The sequence below is a fragment of the Neoarius graeffei genome, chromosome 19 (assembly GCF_027579695.1).
Source record: "Neoarius graeffei isolate fNeoGra1 chromosome 19, fNeoGra1.pri, whole genome shotgun sequence".
NCBI lineage: Eukaryota > Metazoa > Chordata > Actinopteri > Siluriformes > Ariidae > Neoarius > Neoarius graeffei.
In genome coordinates, this window is record NC_083587.1 from 8,630,225 (window position 1) to 8,642,301 (window position 12,077).

Below are 12,077 nucleotides of genomic sequence, written 5' to 3' on the forward strand. Positions count from 1 at the left end.
CAACAGATATTCAAGGTATAAGTAGATGAAATGAACATAAAAGGGGTCTTATTTTCAACTAAAGTGTACTGCAGATGTAGGGAGTTGAAACATTTTCTGAATGAGCTAGTTGGCCCCTTTAAATAAACGGGTATCTATTCATACAGTGAGATCGCCAAAGTTTAATAAACTGAAAATGCAATAACTGTAATTTTGAAGTGGATGATGTATAGGACATGTGTCGCTTGTGTCTTGTGACTTATTGTAAAAATAATAGGGTTCAAAATCACAGTTACAAATATAATAGTAACTTCATATGATAATATTAACCACTGGTTATTTCAGAGAGGAAAAAAATGGGGACACTATTGCTTCCATTCGGGACAATACAACACAGAATTCGGGACCACTGGGGGACACAAAGAAAAAAAGTTAATTTCGAGCCCTGTACTCCCTCTTTTACAGCCAACTGAGTCAGTTACTCTACTAGAAATTGAGAATAGATGCCTACCCTTTGTTTCTTGTTGCCAACTCTGTTGCCATTTTAAAATTGTTTCTTGCCACACAATACTTTTGCCCTCTGATTTTGATAACTTTATATTTACATCTATGGACTCTCTTTGACAAGCTTTCTTGGCTAATTTATCCACTTTTTCATTAGATGTGACACCTACATGAGCTGGGACCCATATAAACGACACCTCTATCCCGCTTCTTTTCACACCACTAATTATCAGTAAAATCTCATAAATGAGATCCTGTCTGCTTTTTGACGAACCTTTTCCAATGCAACTAATAGCTGACACAGAGTCACTACATATCAGTACTTTCTGACTCTGTATCTGTTCAACCCACTGTATTGCCATTAGGATTGCATAGAGCTCCACAGTAAATACACTTAAAAAATCTGAAGTTCTTTTAAAAGCTTGAAAATTAAAACTCTGAACAAAAAAGGCTGACCCTGTAGCTCCTGTGTCTTGATCTTTTGACCCATCAGTAAAAATTAGTATATGGTTCTTATTAGTGCTGTCAAAAATGTCGCGTTATTATCGCGTTAACTTGACTCAATTTTAACGGCAATAATTTTTTTATCGCGAGATTAACGCTCTGTGACATGATGTAGGTTTTTCATAAGCTTTTGAAACTGCCAGGAACTTGGAACAGAGACTTTGCTTAGAAAAACGATAGCAGCTAGACTGTAATGCCACGCCCCGCACAGCCAGAGTCCTCTGCCCCCCCCAAAGAACCAGCGCGGGCAGGGCGCGCTAGCCCCGCGCCTCGGGACGAAGAGCCACGGTGCTCGGCTTCGGTTTCGTTTTCCCATCGGCGGCTCCAGCCCGACTTTGCAGTGGCTGTGACAAGACGTGTTATGCTCTGCAGTAAAAAAAAAAACATTGGTACAAAGCAAGCCCATTCACTTTTTTATGCTGATAAGAGAATTAGAATGGTTTTTCATGTGACAAAAATGTGTGATTAAATTGCGATTAATCGTGAGTTAACTATGACAGTCGCGACATTAATCGCGATTAAATATTTTAATCGCTTGACAGCACTAGTTCTTATATCTTTCTCTTACATGACACTGAAATTCAAATGCCAAGTCTACCTCAGGATTTTCCATCTTAATTTCAAGCAACTTCAAGTCAGTCTCTGGACCCTCCAATTGCCATACAGGAATTAAAGGCCACATTACTACTGAACAAAAGCTCTTATTAAGAATGTTCAATTCCTGTGCTACAATTTCTCCAGACCACCCAAAACTTGAGAGTCTTGCCACCTCCCTCTCCCATGATGGTTCAATTACACATTTTACAGGGTGATCACATCTCTGACCCATCAAATTGACCCAATAGTTAGCTTGAAGCTGCCTTCTTCTTAACCCAAGTGGCATTTCACCTGTTTCCACTTGTAGCGAGCACACTGGAGAAGATCGTACAGCTCCCGTGCATATTCTCAATGCCTTAGCTTGAACTACATCTAACCCAGCTAAAATGGATTTGGCTGCAGAACCATACACTAAACACCCATAGTCAATTCTTGACCTGATTAAATAAACATAAATCTGCTTCAAGGATGCTACATCTGCTCCCCATTCTGTTCCAGCAAGACATCTCATTAAGTTCATGACTCTTTTACTTTTGTCTATTATTTTTGAAATATGATCTCTCCAGGTAAGTCTTACATCAAAAATAACACCAAGAAATTTGAAACTCTTAACCCTTTCCAATGGTCTACCATACAGCTGTAGTTGCATATTTTCAGGTACCTTCTTTCTAGTAAAAAACATTACTTTAGTCTTTTCAATAGAGAATCTAAAACCCCATCTCTTACCCCAGTCTTCTACTAAGGTTAAAGCTTCCTGAACCTTCTTCAGGGTGTACTTCACATTTTTCCCCCTTTTCCACCAACTACTATCATCAGCAAATAGAGATCTCCCTTTCCCTGGCTGAACATTAGAAAAAAATATCATTAATCATTATATTAAATAACAATGGGCTAATAACACTTCCTTGTGGAGTTCCATTCTCAACCAAACATCTTCTTGACATATCTTTCCCTATTTTCACCTGGATGCTTCTATTAGTTAAAAAGTCCATTACCCAATTAAACATGTTTCCCCCAATCCCTAATATATGCATTTTAATTAAAAGTCCCTCCACCCAAAGCATATCATAGGCCTTTTCTACATCTAAAAACACTGCCACAACAGTTTCTTTCTTTACTTGTGCTTTCCTTATTTCATCCTCAAGACATACGATTGAGTCAACAGTACTTCTCCCCCTCCTAAAACCACTCTGACAGCTCACCATCAAACCCCTTTCTTCAATAAAGTGCATTAACCTACATTTAACCATTCTTTCCATCAATTTACCTAAGTGAGAAGTTAAAGCTATAGGCCTATAATTTGCCGGATTACTAGCATCTTTTCCTGGTTTTCTAATTGGAACAATAACAGCCTCCTTCCATCCTGCAGGAATCTTTCCTTGCTCCCAAACTTTATTAAACATCTTTAAAACAACCTCAATTCCCTTATCACTTAAATATCTTAACATATTATAGCACACTTCATCTTTACCAGGAGCTGAGTTCTTACACCCATCCAGGGCATTTCTTAACTCTCTTATTGTAAAAGGAACATTATATTTATCCTCTAATTTTCCTTTCTTTTGTATAACCCCAGCATAAATACTCCTTGCTTGTTCCCTTCCCCTTCTTTCTTCTGATAAATTGATAGAACTATGTATCTTACTCAGAGTATTAACCATCATTTCTGCTTTTTCCAGGTTTGATATAGTCAACTGAACTCCATCTGTAAGAACGGGATAATTCCACTCCCTCCTATTACCCTGCATTTTTTTAATCATTCCCCATGCATCATTAATACTAACATTACTTCCAATTGAACTACAGTACTCTCTCCAATATGTTCTTTTCCTCTGTCTTATCGTCCTTTTAACTACTGCCTGAGACTTCTTATACTGAATTAGATGCTGAAAGTTATGCGTTCTTTTTAACTTCCTGAAGGCTCTGTTCCTATCCCTCACAACCTCTTCACACTCAGCATTCCACCATGGAACTGCTCTTTTTATAAATTTTCCTGAGCTTTTTGGTATTGCAGTCACTGAAGCCATATAAATACTCTGACGCACCTCTATTTCATTCCTTTCTATATCATCTGTTAACTGGACTGAACTCATGTGCAAATCACTAGTTTCCATAAACTTCTCCCAGTTTGCCTTTTTAAAAATCCACCTCCCATGACTGTCGTCTGTACTCATCCTTACATCAATGTCTAGCTTACATATAATTGGGTAGTGATCACTTCCCATAGTACTTCCTCCATGTACTTCCCACTCACATTTTGATGCCAGTCTGCTAGATAAAATTGTCAGGTCTAGTACTGACTCTTTCCCAGTTCTAATATCAAACCTTTACCATCATTCAAACAAACTAAATCTTTTTCATCCATTAACTCCTCAATCACCTGCCCATTATTATCTATCCTATCTCCCCCCCACAATGTATTATGAGCATTAAAATCACCACACCAAATATTATCTCTATCCTGCCCTTCTATTTCTTCTAACTCTTTTAACTGTATTTGCCTACATGGGTTATAGTAATTAATTACTACTATTTTCATATTGTCTGCCCATATTTCAACTACCACATATTCTTGTTCCTTCCCTATACCCAACACCCTATATGGCATATCCTGTTTTACAAGGGTAATACAGCCCCCACCACTCCCTTCCTCTCTATCCCTCCTAATAGCTATATAGTTAGAAATACCAAAATCAAACCTAGGTTTTAACCATGTTTCCTGGATACATATTATGTCTGGAACCACACTCCTGTTATCTATAAACTGTTTAAACTCTTGGCCATTTGCTAACAAACTCCTTGCATTCCACTGTAAAAGTAACATAACCGGTATGGTCATCCCACACTACTTCCCTCCTGGCCTGCTGATGCCACACTAAGGCCATCATCTTCTTCTTCTTCTTCTTTGTGGTTTTAAGGCAGCCGGCATCCAAAAAGTTGCATTGCTGCCACCTATAGAACTAAAACGCCATTGGTCTAGATCCTTCCGTACAGTCCAGTGTCCAGTAAAAACTTGAAGAAGTGACGTTTGCACTTCACACTTGTCCCCATATCCAACACGCTTTTCAAAGACACCTCTGTCATGCCATTCTGTCTCAAGTGACTGAACTATTCTTGTCTATAGCTGTCATAATTCCTACAAAACAGCAAAACATGCTGAACTGTCTCCATCTCCTGGCAAGAGCATAAGCCGTCTTGATGTTTTCCTAAAATAAATAAAAGTACTGTTTAGGCCAGTATGACCTATTCTCAATCTAGCAATGATTACATCTTCCTTATGTCTACCACTACTGCAAACTTTAACTGAGTCAGTAACACTACTAGTGATTGAGAACAGAGGTCTTCCCTTTGTGTCATTCTCCCACAGTTGTTGCCATCTCAAAAGAGACTCCTGCCACACAATACTCTTGCCTTCTGATTTTGATAGGCTCACACTGACATCGATGGATTCCCTTTGAGTTGCCTCCTTAGCTAACTTATCCACCTTTTCATTCAGTCTGATTCCTACATGGGCAGGTACCCATAAAAATGATACCTTCACTCCATGTCTTCCAACATCTCTAATCGCCAGTAAAATGTCATGTATCAAATCTTGTCTTGCCTTGGACATTCCCTTCCCAAGACTTCTAATAGCTGACACTGAATCACTGCATATTAATACCTTCTTATTCTGTAGTTGTTCAGTCCACCTCACAGCCATCAGGATGGCATATAACTCTACTGAAAACACACTTAAAAAATCAGAAGTTCTCTTCAAGGCCTGCACATTCATTCCCTGAACAATAAAAGCTGCCCCAGTAGCACCTGTGCCCTGATCCTTTGACCCATCAGTAAATATTAAGACATAGTCTTGATACCTATTTTCTACATGACAATAAAAGTTATATACCAGCTCTGCTTCAGGATCCCTTTCCTTAATTTTTAGCAACATTAAGTCAGTGTCTGGGACCCCCAGCTGCCACACAGGAATCAACGGCCACAATACTCCTGGGCAAAAGGTACTATGGTACATGGTTTTCATGTCCTGGGCCACAGATTCTACCGTCCATCCAAAGCTTGACAGATTTGCCACCTCTTTCTCCCAGCTTGGCTCAATTATTCCCCTAACAGGGTGATCAGGTCCTTGTCCCATCAGATTTACCCAATAATTGGCCTGCAGCTGTTTTCTCCTCAAACCAAGAGGCATTTCTCCTACCACAACTTGCAAGGAACATACTGGGGAAGAACATATGGCTCCGGTACACAATCTCAAAGCAACAGCTTGGACTACATCCAGCCTGGCCAGTACAGTCGCCACTGCATATGCATAGGCCAAACACCCATAGTCAATTCTTGCTCTAATTAGGTAAATATAAATCTGTTTTAAAGACGTCAAATCTGCCCCCCATTCCTTTCCAGTAAGACACCTCATTAAGTTCAGTACAGTTTTACATTTATCTACCACTCTGGAGATATGTGCTCTCCATGTAAGTCTTGTGTCAAAAAACACACCTAGGAATTTAAAACAAGGAACTCTCTCCAAGGGATGGTTGTAAAATTGTAGTTCCAGACTGTCACATATCTTCTTCCTGGTAAGAAACATTACTTTGGTTTTCTCAACTGAAAATCTAAAACCCAACTTCCTACTCCAATTCCCCACAATGGTTAGGGCTTCCTGAATCCTCTTCAAAGTGTGTCTTACATTTTTCCCCCTTTTCCACAAACTACCATCGTCTGCAAACAGAGACTGGCCAATGTCTGGTTGAACATTACAAAAAACATCATTGATCATAATATTAAATAACAGTGGACTGATCACGCTCCCTTGTGGAGTTCCATTTTCAACTAGACATTGTCTTGATATGTCTGTCCCTATTTTGACCTGAATGCTTCTGCCACCCCAAAAATTCATTACCCAGTTAAAGATATTTCCCCCAATGCCCAACAAATGCATCTTAATTAAAAGTCCCTCCACCCAAAGCATATCATACGCTTTTTCAATATCTAAAAACACTGCCACAACAGCTTCTTTCTTTACCTGTGCTTTTCTAATTGCATCTTCAAGACATAGAATAGAGTCAGTTGTATTCCGCCCCTTCCTGAAACCACTCTGATACTTTGTCATCAACCCCTTCTCCTCAATTAAGTGCATTAATCTCCCATTAACTAATCTTTCCATCAATTTACCCAACTGGGATGTCAAAGCTATCGGCCGGTAATTGGCAGGGTTACTTGCATCTTTTCCTGGTTTTCTAATCGGAATAATGACAGCCTCTTTCCAGCCTGCAGGAATCCGTCCCTCCTCCCACACCCTATTATATAATTTTAGGACTGTCTTCAAACTCTCATCACTCAGATGACACAGCATTTTATAACAGACTTCATCACGGCCGGGGGCTGAATTTCTACACCTTTCTAAAGCATTTTTAAGTTCCAACAGTGTGAAAGGAACATTATACTTGTCCTCAGAGTTATCTTTTCTTTGAACAGCCTCACCATAAACCCTCATTGTCTCTTCCCTACCCTGTCTTTCCTCTTCTGACAGATTATCAGAGCTATGAACCTTGCTCAAAGTCTTCACAAACATTTCTGCTTTTTCCATGTTAGATACGGCCAACTGGTCTCCATCTGAAAGAATTGGATAGTTCCATTCTCTTCTGTTACCCTCCATTTTTTTAATCATGCCCCATACTTCATTTATATCAACACTGTTACCTACTGAGCTGCAGTAATCTCTCCAGTAGGTCTTTTTCCTTTGTCTGATAACCCTCCTGACTATTGCTTGCGACTGTTTATATTCAATTAAATGTTTAAAATTGTGTTCTTTTCAGCCTTCTAAAAGCCCTGTTTCTACCTTTCACAGCCTTCTCACACTCATCATTCCACCATGGTACTGTACTCCTAACCAATTTCCCTGAACTTTTGGGAATTGTTTCCATCGCAGCCATACAAATCCTCTGGCGCACCTCCATTTAATGTCCCTCAATATCATCTGTGTCTGAAACTGACCTAAGATATATTAAATCACTAATTTCCACGAACCTTACCCAATCTGCCTTTTCGAATGTCCACCTCCCTGACCTCACTCCTGGTCTTAATCTTATCTCAACATCCAAGGTACAAACAATAGGATAATGATCGCTCCCTAAAGTATGTCCACACACTTCCCATTCACATCTTGGGGCTAATCTATTTGATAAGAGTGTGAGATCTAGCACTGACTCACGGCCCGTCCTCACATCAAACCTAGTTCCCCTACCATCATTTAAACAAACTAGGTGCCTATCATTTACCAAATCTTCAATTACCTGACCATTGCTGTCAGTTCTATCTCCACCCCATAATGTGCTGTGGGCATTAAAATCCCCAACCCACATCACATTTCCTCTATCCTGTCCTTCTATTCCCTCTAGATCAGTTAGTCCCAACTGTTTGCAAGGATTATAATAATTTATAATTACTATATTTCTATTACCTGCCCAAATTTCCACCACCACATATTCCTGCTCTTGCCCTACACCCAATACCCTATATGGCATCCCCTGCCTCACAAAGGTAGCACATCCCCGTCCATTTCCTCCCATTCTGTCCCTCCTTACAGTTATATAATTAACCAAAACAAAGTCAAACCTGGGTTGAAGCCATGTTTCTTGGACACAAATAACATCTGGTTTTATGATCATACCATCTATATACTTTTTAAACTCTTGCCCATTTGCAAGCAAACTCCTTGCATTCCATTGAAGAATTAACATAATGTAAAAGATCAACCTGCGCCTCCCTCTGGATTTGCTGGTACTATACTAAGACCATCCCTCACCTCCTCCCATTTCAAGCCCACCATACCCAGATGCTGGATTGCTGCCTTTGTAATAATCTGAATTCTTTCAGTCTTCGATTTGACCTCCGCTGTTGCATTTATCACACCTGCAATAAATATGACCAGGTCTCTTTTCTCCTTCCATTCATATTCCTTTGTTTTAACAGATGCTAGCCCAACCCCCCTATCTTTAGCTGCAGCCAAGTCCCCTCTGACATTTCTTCCGTCCTTTCTAGCCTGATCCACCTTTTTAACTGCTTCCGCATACATTATTTTGTTTTTCAACTTTACATTATGAATTTCAATCTCCCTTCTCATGACTTCGCATCCCCAATATGCTGCACTGTGCGCTCCTCCACAATTACAACACTTAGGACTCGTTCCCACATCACACTTCCGTATTCGTGAGCTCCCCCACATTTTGCGCATGTTTGCCCCCCCTTTACAAACTTTGGCAATATGATTGAATTTTTTGACATTTAAAGCATCTCATAGGCTTATGAATGAACTCCCTCACCTTATACCTCATGTACCCAAGATAAAGCTCAGTTGGTACTTCTCTAGTGCTAAACTGAATCAGAATTGATTCAGTCTCCTTTTTCTCAACTCCCCTGGTCAATCGAGTTGCACTCTGAACACTTTTCACACTTTTCTTTTAGATTCTTTACCAAATTGCTCATCTGCACTGACAGAGGAATGCCATATATCACACCTTTACTTCCCTCACTACCAACTCTCACCACTCGCACAACTTTTGCCTTCCCAACAACTTGCAACCTTTCAGCCTTCGCTATCTGTTCCTCAGACACACATCCAATTAATAAATTACCATCATCCAATATTCTGGCATTATTTATTGTCCCAACCTGGTTTTTAAGTATATTCGTCAGTTTTATTGGGTCCATATTTTTAACACCACCTCCTTCAAACCTCACAACAACAAAATAGCATTTCTCTCTCTCTCCCCCCTTGTCTCTAGTCATAGCCAATCTAAACCTTTTCCTCGATTGCCAGCTACCATCATCATCATCAATGCCATCCATACTAAAACACTCATCTCCCTGACTCTCCGCCATGGCAGAGCACTCATACAGGCCGTCGGCCGACACCCTCACAGAGTTCTCCAAACACAACCTAGCCCTAACCTAAACAAACAATCAATCGAACAAACAGAAAACAAAATCCGCCTTTCTCTCTCTCTCTCGCCTCACTTCACCCCGGATCAATGAGTTGGCCGGTGAGTCCACTAAGGCCATCTCTGATCTCCTCCCATTTTAAACCCAACATACCCAGATGTTGAGTCGGTGCTTTGGCAATAATTTGAATTCTCTCTGTTTTGGACTTGACTTCAGCTGTTGCATTAATCACCCCTGCAATAAAGATAACTAGATCTCTCTTTTCCACCCATTCCTTTTTCTCCTTCTCTAACAATTTCTTGTCTCATCAACCATTCTTTATTTGTGGCTAATTCCCCTCTAATGCTTCTTCCATTAGTCCTTGACTGTTCCACCCTTTTAACTGCTTCTGCATAGATAACTTTGCTTTTCATTTTCACATTCTGAATTTCTGTCTCCCTTCTCATTACTTCACACCCCCAATAAGCTGCACTATGACGTCCTCCACAACTACAACATTTAGGAGTAGTTCCTTCTACACACTCTCCATAATCATGAGCCCCACCACATTTTGCACATCTTTTCTCCCCTTTACACATTTTAGCAACATGACCAAATTTTTGACACTTGAAACATCTCATTGGCTTGTGAGTGAATTCTCTCACACTGTATCTCATGTATCCAAAATAAAGCTCTGTAGGCATCTCTTTAGTACTAAACTGAATTAAAATCGACTCAGTTTCCACTTTCTCAAATCCCCTAGTTAACCGCTTTGCACTCTGAACAGCGTCACACCTTTCTTTTAGATGCCAAACTAGCTCCTTGATCTCCACTGACAAGGGAATCCCATAGATCACACCTTTACTCCCTTGATCACCAACTCTAACCACCTTCACTACCTTTGCTTTTCCAATAGCTTGCAACTTTTCAGCCCTCCCAGCTTGCTCTTCAGACGTACATCCTAGTAATAAATTGCCATCATTTAGAATCCTAGCATATTTAACCTCTCCAACCTGATTCGTAATTATTTTTGTCAGCTTTATTGGATCCATGTTTTTAACTCCACCATCTTCAAACCTCACAACAACATTCCATCTCTCCTCAGAACCTTTAACTCTCAGTCGTTTAGCTTTATGCATTTTCCTTAATTGCCAACTACAGGGATGTGATTTGGGGCTGGTGAAATTATCTGAAAATTTTAGCCGGGGGTCTGGGGGCCACAGGCCCCCAGCTGGTCCAGGGCAGCGGCCTGGTGGGGGGACAAGGGGGGGAAGCCCCCCGAAGCTCCTGGGTTCTGGGGTTTTCTGACTTAAAAATTGTACTAAAATGGCAAGCAAACACACAAGAAAAAAACTTGTCATGATTAACAAATTCAAGCCAATTTAATGGTCAACATGCAACTCTGACACACACACACACACACACACACACGCGCACTCTCTCGCTCTCTCTCACACACACACGCGCACCCCAAAGAACCAGCGCGAGCAGGGCCCGCTAGCCCCGCGCCTTGTGACGTAATTCGCCCCGAGGCGAGCCGCGGTTTTTCTCCAACCATTCCCAGCGGAACTTTTTTTTCACTATTCTGTCGATTTCTTTAACTCGATTTGCATCTTTACGCTCGATCATGGAGGCTGCCATCTTTCAACTCTTTGTTTGAAGCGAGCATCTTTGCATCTTTCAACTCTTTGTACAGCTATCTAACAAGCGCGTTCATTGGTTGTTACAGAGCGATGAGCCAATCACGTACCTCGTTTCATCTCAATGACGTAAATGACGTAATTACGTCAATGAGATGAAACGAGGTACGTGATTGGCTCATCGCTCTGTAACAACCAATGAACGCGCTTGTTAGATAGCTGTACGTAAGCTCGCTTCAAACAAAGAGTTGAAAGATGGCAGCCTCCGTGATCGAGGCGTAAAGATGCAAATCCGAGGCTGCCATCTTTCAAACAAAGTTGGAACGAATAGGATACGAATGTGGATGAGGGAAAAATCGGAAAAAAAAATTTTTCTTCAAGTTTTGAGGTGAAAAAAGCGGAATTCCGCGAATTCGCGGAAAAATCACATCCCTGCAACTACCATCATCCCCATCTAAATCATCCATGCTCCAGCAATCCTCCTCTTCCTGACTACACGCCATGGTAGAGAATATTGTGCAAGTGTATCGTCTACCGGACCTATACAGGCCATCGGCCGATACTCCCACAAAATACCCCCTCCACTCAAACTACTATAATCCTAATAAGCAAAGAAAAGGAAAATAGAATGATACTGTATTATGTAACACCACAAACTTTCCAAGAACTGCGATTGACACCAACCACCGCCCCGTCGAAGCAGCTCTCCAACCAGGAGGAAGCTTTCTGTATCTCGCCCTCCTCTTCCTCTAAATTGACGGTAGGCAATTATCCAACTTCCAGCGAGTGCAGCATCATTAGATGTGCCACCTACCATAGGGGAGTGTGTACAGAAGGGAACGCCTCTCTGCCTGTTTAGCCGTGCGTAAGGCGTAATTGATCGATCGCAAGTGGTTGGCGCGACGCAATGGGTAGCCTAGATCAGATAGATAAACTAGA